Here is a 10,267-nt window from a genome sequence, read left to right as displayed (position 1 = left end):
TTGTGGTGGGGGGGGTGCACGGTGGTTGTGGTGGGGGGGGGGCACGGTGGTTGTGGTGGTGGGGGGCACGGTGGTTGTGGTGGGGGGGGGCACGGTGGTTGTGGTGGGGGGGGGCACGTGGTTGTGGTGGGGGGGGCACGGTGGTTGTTGTGGTGGGGGGGCACGGTTGTTGTTGTGGGGGGGGCACGGTGGTTGTGGTGGTGGGGGGCACGGTGGTTGTGGTGGTGGGGGGGGCACGTGGTGGTGGGGGGCACGGTGGTTGTTGTTGTGGGGGGGGCACGGTTGTTGTTGTGGGGGGGGCACGGTGGTTGTGGTGGGGGGGGGGCACGGTGGTTGTGGTGGTGGGGGGGGGCACGGTGGTTGTGGTGGTGGGGGGGTGCACGGTGATTGTGGTGGGGGGGGCACGGTGGTTGTGGTGGTGGGGGGGGCACGGTGGTTGTGGTGGTGGGGGGGGGCACGGTGGTTGTGGTGGTGGGGGGGTGTTGATGGTGGGTGGTGATGGTGGTGATAATGTCGGTGATGATGATGATAATGGTGGAGGTGATGATGATGGTGATGACGGCGATGATGGTGGTGATGATGGTGAAGGTGATGGTGGTGATGATGGTGGTGATGGTGGCGAAGTTGATGATGGTGGTGATGATGGTGAAGGTGATGGTGGCGATGTTGATGATTGCGATTGATGTCGGTGATGTCGTTGATGATGTTGATGATGGTGGTGGTGATGGTGGAGGTGATGGTGGAGGTGGTGATGGTGGTGGTGATGATGATGGTGGTGGTGATGATGGTGGAGGTGGTGATGGTGGAGGTGATGGTGGTGGTGATGGTGGAGGTGATGGTGGTGGTGATGGTGGAGGTGATGGTGGTGGTGATGATGGTGGTGGTGGAGGTGATGGAGGTGGTGATGGTGGAGGTGATGGTGGTGGTGATGGTGGAGGTGATGATGGTGAAGGTGGTGATGGTGGAGATGGTGGATGTGGTGATGGTGGAGGAGGTGATGGTGGTGATGGTGGTGGTGGTGATGGTGGAGGTGATGATGGTGGAGGTGATGATGGTGGTGATGGTGGAGGTGATGATGGTGGAGGTGATGGTGGAGGTGATGGTGGTGGTGATGGAGGTGGTGATGGTGGAGGTGATGGTGGTGGTGATGGTGGAGGTGATGATGGTGAAGGTGGTGATGGTGGAGGTGGTGATGGTGATGTGGTGATGGTGGAGGAGGTGATGGTGGCGATGTTGTTGATGTTGTCGAGTTCTCGCTGCTGAGCCAACAGGCCGAGTTCTAAACCTGCTGCACATGGAACGAACCAAATGGCATCGGGAGGGGGGGGAGAGGTGGGGGTATGAGCCCCCCCAACCACCACCACCCCCATCACCACACCCACCACCACCATCACTCCCATTGGCTGTGCTACCGAGATGAGTGACGTCACCTCCCAAGCCCCGCCCCCTCCACCCCGGTAGCCTCACTCCCATTGGCTGTGCTACCGAGATGAGTGACGTCACCCCCCAAGCCCCGCCCCCTCCACCCGGTAGCCTCACTCCCATTGGCTGTGCTACCGAGATGAGTGACGTCACCCCCAAGCCCCGCCCCCTCCACCCCGGTAGCCTCACTCCCATTGGCTGTGCTACCGAGATGAGTGACGTCACCCCCCAAGCCCCGCCCCCTCCACCCCGGTAGCCTCACTCCCATTGGCTGTGCTACCGAGATGAGTGACGTCACCCCCCAAGCCCCGCCCCTGTGAGTGGGGGCAGGAAACCCCGCGCGTGGCTTGCGGCACGCGGTGAGGAGAATTTTGCTGTTTTTAAATCCTTTATATTAAGTGCACTTGCTTGCTTATGACCGTGCAAATCTTTCGGTCGTTTTTTAACCCACTTCCCGTGATCCAATCGAGCTGACATTTTCCACACAGACTCGTTCTGCCAGACAATTAATGTTCGTGAAAAAAAATTCCCAAAATTTTACACTTTTTAGGCAAAAAAATTTATTTTACATTTATTCAAATATAACTCATTCATCGCTTTGGCTGAACGTCACAGTATAAGAGCCCAGAGCGTAACCCCTCCACAGGCCGTGGCGGAGTAGCGCAGTTGGTAGCGCCCTCGCTTCGCATGCCAAAGGTCGCGGGATCGATCCCCGCGTCCTCCACAGGCGAATATATTTTTAAATCCTTTATATTAAGTTCGCTTGCTTGCTTAGGACCGTGCAAATCTTTCGCTCGTTTTTTAACCCACTTCCCGTGATCCAATCGAGCTGACATTTTCCACAGACTCGTTGTGTGTGACAATTAATTTTTGTGAAAAAAAAAATCCAAAATTTTACACTGTTTAGGGAAACCAAATTAAATATTTAATTACCAATTGCTTAATACTGGCAGACAATCATCTGACCCATAGGTGGCAGCCATCTCAAGCCAGAGGACGAGAGGACTCCAGCCGCCACGCATATAAAGGATTTAGAGTGAAAAACGTTGTTTTTACGGGTTTACTTGTTTTACTTTTCCTCACAAAATAAAAGATATAAAAGTTTAAGCAACAATAATAACGACGACGACGGGAGCGATTGCGTTGTGCTTATTTTGGTGGGAGAGATAATCGGATCGACTCCGTCGCGACAGCAATGGTAAGGCAAACAACATATTAACGTTGAACTATTTATGTTAAAGCCACGGAGATAGAAAAGTAACATGACGATTGCTTGTGTTGCGATCGAAACGTGATATTTTTATTATTTTTTATATATACACGTGGCTTTACCGAAAGACCCAAAGAATTTGAATTCCTGCAGTTGCGAAAGTCAAAACAACATTTAATTTATAAAGTAAAAAAACGTACTTATTTGCGTGTTTATTCAATGGCGTTTAAACTGCTAAGCCACACACCCACCCACCCCACCCACTCACCCACCTACCCACTCACCCACTCACCCACCCACTCACTCACCTACCCACCCACTCACCCACCTATCCACCCACTCACCCACCCAATCTCCTATCTACCCATCCACCTACTCACCCACCCACTCACCTATCCACTCACCCACCTACCCACTCACACACCCACCCACCTACCCATTCACCCACCTAGCCACCCACTCACCCACCTACCCACCTATCCACTCACCCACCTTCCCAGCCACTCACCCACTCACCCACTCACTCACCTACCCACCCACTCACCCACCTTCCCACCCACTCACCCACCTACCACTCACTCACCCACTCACCCACTCACTCACCTACCCACCCACTCACCCACGCACTCACCTACCCACCCACTCACCCACCTAGCCACCCACTCACCCATCTACCCACCCACCTACCCAACCCAATCTATCCACACACCCACCTACCCACCCACTCACCCACCACCTACTCACCCACTCACTCACCCACCCACTCACCCACCCACCTATCCACTCACCCACCTTCCCAGCTACTCACCCACTCACCCACTCACTCACCTACCCACCCACTCACCCACCTTCCCACCCACTCACCCACCTACCCACTCACTCACCCACTCACTCACCTACCCACCCACTCACCCACTCACCCACGCACTCACCTACCCACCCACTCACGCACCTAGCCACCCACTCACCCATCTACCCACCCACCTACCCACCCAATCTATCCACACACCCACCTACCCACCCACTCACCCACCCACCTACTCACCCACTCACTCACCCACCCACTCACCCACCCACCTATCCACTCACCCACCTTCCCAGCCACTCACCCACTCACTCACCTACCCACCCACTCACCCACCTTCCCACCCACTCACCCACCCACCTACCCACTCACTCACCCACTCACCTACCCACCCACTCACCCACGCACTCACCTACCCACCCACTCACGCACCTAGCCACCCACTCACCTATCTACCCACCCAACTACCCACCCAATCTATCCACACACCCACCTACCCACCCCACACTCACCTCACCCACCCACTCGCCCGCCCACCTATCCACTCACCCACCTACCCACCCCCTCACCTACCCACCCACTCACCTACCCACTCACCCACCTACCCACCCACCTACCCACCCACCTACCCACCCACCTATCCACTCACCTACCCACCCACTCACCCACCCACTCACCCATCTACCCACCCACCTACCCACCCAATCTATCCACCCATCCACCTACCCACCCACTCACCCACCCACTTACTCACCCACTCACTCACCTACCCACTCACCCACCCACTCACCCACCCACTCACCTATCCACTCACCTATCCACTCACCCATCTACCCACCCACTCACCCACGCACTCACCCACGCACTCACCTACTCACCCACTCACGCACCTAGCCACCCACTCACCCACCTACCCACTCACCCACTCACTCACCCACTCGCTCACCTACCCACCCACGCACTCACCTACCCACCCACTCACCCACCTAGCCACCCACTCACCCATCTACCCACCCACCTACCCACCCAATCCACGCACCCACCTACCCACTCACTCACCCACTCACCCACCTACCCACCCACCCATCCACCCACCTATCCACTCACCCACCTACCCACCCACTCACCTACCCACCTACCCACCCACCTATCCACTCACCTACCTACCCACCCACTCACCCACCCACTCACCCATCTACCCACCCACTCACCCATCTACCCACCCACCTACCCATCTACCCATCTACCCACCTACCACCCACCCACCTACCCACCCACCTACCCATCTACCCACCCACCCACCTACCCACTCACCCACCTACCCATCTACCCACCCACCTACCCACCCACTCACAGTTGAATCAACACGACCACCACGTGACCTCCCACCCCACCGCCACTCCCCTCAGGAGGTGAGGCAGCGTGATCACGTGCTGCAGAACCGGTACGAGGGGCGGGGCTGGGGGGTGAGGGGAGGGGCTGGGGGGTGAGGGGAGGGGCTGAGGGGAGGGGCTGGGGGTGAGGGGAGGGGCTTGGGTGAGGGGCTGGGGGTAGGGGGAGGGGCTGGGGGTGAGGGGAGGGGCTTGGGGTGAGGGGAGGGGGTGAGGGGAGGGGCTTGGGGTGAGGGGCTGGGGGTGAGGGGAGGGGCTTGTGGTGAGTGGGAGGGGCTTGGGGTGAGTGGGAGGGGCTGGGGGTGAGGGGGGGCTGGGGGTGAGGGGAGGGCTTGGCGTGAGGGGAGGGGGTGAGGGAGGAGGGTGAGGGGAGGGGCTGGGGGTGAGGGGAGGGGCCTTGGGGTGAGGGGAGGGGCTGGGGGTGAGGGGAGGGGCTTGGGGTGAGGGGCTGGGGGTGAGGGGAGGGGCTGGGGGTGAGGGGAGGGGCTTGGGGTGAGTGGGAGGGGCTTGGCGTGAGGGAGGGGCTGGGGGTGAGGGGAGGGGCTTGGGGTGAGGGGCTGGGGGTGAGGGGAGGGGCTGGGGGTGAGGGGAGGGGCTTGGGGTGAGGGGAGGGGCTGGGGGTGAGGGGAGGGGCTGGGGGTGAGGGAGGGGCTTGGCGTGAGGGGAGGGGGTGAGGGAGGAGGGTGAGGGGAGGGGCTGGGGGTGAGGGAAGGGGCTGGGGGTGAGGGGCGGGGCTGGGGGTGAGGGGAGGGGCTGGGGGTGAGGGGCGGGGCTGGGGGTGAGGGGAGGGGCTGGGTGGAATAAGGAGAGGGGCTGAGGGGGAGGGGCTGGCGAAATAATCGATTCGTGTGTCGTGAATTGTTAAAAGGGGAATCTCTCCCTCACCACCTCACCACCTCACCCTCCCTCACCACCTCACCCTCCCTCACCACCTCACCCTCCCTCACCACCTCACCCTCCCTCACCACCTCACCCTCCCTCACCACCTCACCCTCCCTCACCACCTCACCACCTCACCCTCCCTCACCTCACCCTCCCTCACCACCTCACCCTCCCTCACCACCTCACCACCCACCCTCACCCTCCCACCACCTCACCCTCCCTCACCACCTCACCCTCCCTCACCACCTCACCCTCCCTCACCACCTCACCCTCCCTCACCACCTCACCCTCCCCCACCCCCACCCTCCCTCACCACCTCACCCTCCCTCACCACCTCACCCTCCCTCACCACCTCACCCTCTCACCACCTCACCCTCCCTCACCACCTCCCACTCACCCTCCCTCACCACCTCACCCTCCCTCACCACCTCACCCTCCCTCACCACCTCACCCTCCCTCACCCCTCACCCTCCCCACCCTCCCTCACCACCTCACCCTCCCTCACCACCTCACCACCTCACCCTCCCTCACCACCTCACCCTCCCTCACCACCTCACCCTCCCTCACCACCTCACCCTCCCTCACCACCTCACCATCTCCCTCACCACCTCACCACCTCACCACCTCACCACCTCACCCTCCCTCACCACCTCACCCTCCCTCACCACCTCACCCTCCCTCACCACCTCACCCTCCCTCACCACCTCACCCTCCCTCACCACCTCACCCTCCCTCACCACCTCACCACCTCACCCTCCCTCACCACCTCACCCTCACCACCTCACCTTCCCTCACCACCTCACCCTCACCACCTCACCCTCCCTCACCACCTCACCCTCCCTCACCACCTCACCCTCCCTCACCACCTCACCCCTCACCCTCCCTCACCACCTCACCACCTCACCCTCCCTCACCACCTCACCCTCACCACCTCACCCTCCCTCACCACCTCACCCTCACCACCTCACCCTCCCTCACCACCTCACCACATCTTTCTCTCCCTCACCACCACTAAGATGGACTCTGTGGTTCATGAAGAATGGAAATTATTGCCCATGGCACCTCAACCTGAGACCCGTCATCAGCTTCAACTCCGTGGAGATGTTCTGGAGGTGATATGGGGTGGTGATGGGGGGATGGAGTGAGTGTCTGGTTGAGTGAGTGAGTGGCTGGGTGAGTGAGTAGCTGGCTGGTCGAGTGAGTGGCTGGCTGGTCGAGTGAGTGAGTGGCTGGGTGAGTGAGTGAGTGAGTGGCTGGGTGAGTGAGTGGCTGGGTGAGTGAGTGGCTGAGTGAGTGAGTGGCTGGCTGAGTGAGTGAGTGGCTGGCTAAGTGAGTGAGTGGCTGGGTGAGTGAGTGAGTGAGTGGCTGGCTAAGTGAGTGAGTGGCTGGGTGAGTGAGTGTGTGTGTGAATGGCTGAGTGAGTGGCTGGGTGGGTGAGTGGCTGGGTGAGTGAGTGGGCTGAGTGGCTGAGTGATTAAGTGGCTGGGTGAGTGAGTGGCTGAGTGAGTGAGTGGCTGGCTGAGTGAGTGAGTGGGTGAGTGAGTGGCTGGCTAAGTGTATGAGTGGCTGGGTGAGTGAGTGTGTGAATGGCTGAGTGAGTGGCTGGGTGGGTGAGTGGGTGAGTGGCTGAGTGATTAAGTGGCTGGGTGAATGAGTGGCTGAGTGAGTGAGTGGCTGGCTGAGTGAGTGTGTGAATGGCTGAGTGAGTGTCTGGGTGGGTGAGTGGCTGGGTGAGTGAGTGGCTGGCTGAGTGAGTGAGTGGGTGCGTGATTGAGTGGCTGGCTGAGTGAGTGAGTGGGTGCGTGATTGAGTGGCTGGCTGAGTGAGTCTCTCTCTCCCCCCGTAGTCTCTACGACCACATCCAGCCAGCCAGCCGACTCATAGATGGCCCTGACTACGCAGTGTTTCAAGGTGACTCAGTCAATCACTCATTCAGTCACCGCTCGACTCAACCACCCACTCATTCACCCACTCACTCATCCACCCACCAACCTATCTACTCACTCACCCCCCCAGTCAGTCACTTTCCCACTCAACCACCCACCCAATCAACCACTCAACCACCCAAGCACTCAACCACCCATTCACTCACTCACCCACCCACTAACTCACTCACTAACCTACTCATCTCACCCACCCCACCCACTCGTCCACCCACCCACTCACTCACCCACTCACTAACTCACTAACCTACTCGCCCACCCACTCAATCACCCACCCACTCACCCACTCACTCACCCACTAACTCACTCACTCACCCACCCACTCACCCCACTCACCCCACTCACTCACACCACTCACTCACCCCACTCACTCACCACCTCACCCCACCCACTAACTCACTACCTACTCACTCACCCACCCACTCACCCACCCACTCACCCATCCACTCACCCACCCACTCACTCACCCACCCACCTCACCCGCTGTGTCGTCTAGGAGGGGGTGACTCCAATGTGGGAAGACCCTGCGAACCTAGTTGGTGGACGATGGGTGATTTTTTCTCACAAAGCAGCAGCGTCGACCCTGGACCTGGATGTCCTTGTGCCTGGAGACGGTGGGAGTAGTGGGGTGGGGTTGAGGCAGACGACTCACCCCGGGCCACATCCTCAAGCCGCCACTCACCTCACTTCACCCACTCAGACACTCACTCGCCCACTCACACTATCACCTCAGCCACTCATTCACTCAACCACTCACTCACGCCACTCAGCCACCCAGCTCACTCAGCCACTAGTCCACTCAGCCACCTCACTCCGCCCCACTCAGGCCGACCCAACTCACTCCGCCAGCCCCACTCACTCAGCCGACCCAACTCACTCACTCACCACCACTTACTGCAGCCACCCACTCACTCACCACTGAGCCACAGCAGCTAACTCATGTTCACTCAGGCCACTCACCCACTCAGACCACCCACTCACTCAGCCACCCAGTCACTCAGCCACTCACTCGCAACACATAGCCACCCACTCACTCAGCCACCCCACTCACTCAGCCACCCAGGCACTCAGCCACTCGCTCACCCCGGCCACTTCGCTCACTCACACTCTCATCCGGTCACTCACCCACTCAGCCACTCACCAAGCCACTCGCTTACTCAGCCCGCCACTCACCCACTCAGCCATTCGCTAACCCACTCTTCCACTCGCTTACTCAGCCACTCAGCACTCGCTCACTTAGCCACCCGCTAACTCAGTCACCCGTTAACTCAACCACCCACTCGCTCCACCCACCCACTCACTCGCCCACCCCACTCACCCACCCATTCACACACCCACTCCACCCACTCACTCGCAGACCCACTTCACCCACCCCATTCACACACCCCACTCCCCCACCCACTTACTCGCCCACCCACTCACCCACCCATTTCACACACCCACTCACCCACCCACTCACTCGCCCACCCACTCACCCACCCATTCACACACCCACTCACCCACCCACTCACTCGCCCCACCCACTCACCCACCCATTCACACACCCACTCACCCACTCACCTCACCCACCCACCACAGCTGCTGATGCTGGTTGGTGAGGCGTTCACCCCGTACGGCGAGGAGGTGTGTGGTGCCGTGGTGAGCGTGAGAGGCAAGGAAGACCGCATCGCCCTGTGGACCTCCAACGCTGACAGCAGCCAGGCCGTCATCACCATTGGGTGAGCGAGACGCTCACCTACTCACCCACCTACTCGCCCACCTCAGCCACCTACTCACTCACCCACTCACTCACCAACTAACCCACCTACTCACCCACCTACTCACCCACTTACTCACCACACCTACTCAGCCACCTACTAACCCACTCACTCGCCAACTCACCTACTTACTCACCCACTCACTCAGCCACTCACTCAGCCACTCACTCATCTACTCACTTACCCACTCACTCAGCCACTCACTCACTCACCCACTCACTCAGCCACTCACTCAATCACTCAGCCACTCACTCATCTATTCACTTACTCAGCCACTCACTCACCCACTTACTCAGTCACTCACTCGCCCAGCCACTCATTCAGCCACTCACCCACTCACTCATCCACTCACTCAGCCACTCACTCACTCAGCCACTCACTCAGCCACTCACTTTCTCACTCAGCCACTCACTCACTCACCCACTTACTCAGTCACTCACTCGCCCATACACTTCAGCCACACACCCACTCACTCATCCACTCACTCAGCCACTCACTCACTCAGCCACTCACTCAGCCACTCACTCAGCCACTCATCGACCTACTCACCCACCTTCTCACCCACCCACCCACCCATGCTAATGACGATGCTGCTTGTGTCTTTGTCTCATCTCTCTGGCCGTGTCTCTCTGACCGTGTCTTTGTGTCTCTTTGACGGTGTCTGTCTGTCTGTCTATCTGTCTGCGTCTCTCTATCTGTCTGTGTCTGTGTCTCTGTCTGTGTCTCTCTCTATCTGTCTGCATCTCTGTCTCTGTCTGTGTCTGTATCTCTGTCTGTGTCTCTGTCTGTGTCTCACTCACTGTGTGTCTCTGTCTGTGTCTCTGTGTCTCTCTCTATCTGTCTGCGTCTCTCTATCT

Source organism: Lethenteron reissneri, unplaced genomic scaffold, assembly GCF_015708825.2.
Source record: "Lethenteron reissneri isolate LAM-NWPU_2019-01 unplaced genomic scaffold, ASM1570882v1 scaffold_1605, whole genome shotgun sequence".
Taxonomy (NCBI): Eukaryota; Metazoa; Chordata; class Hyperoartia; order Petromyzontiformes; family Petromyzontidae; genus Lethenteron; species Lethenteron reissneri.
This window is presented reverse-complemented; position numbering follows the sequence as displayed.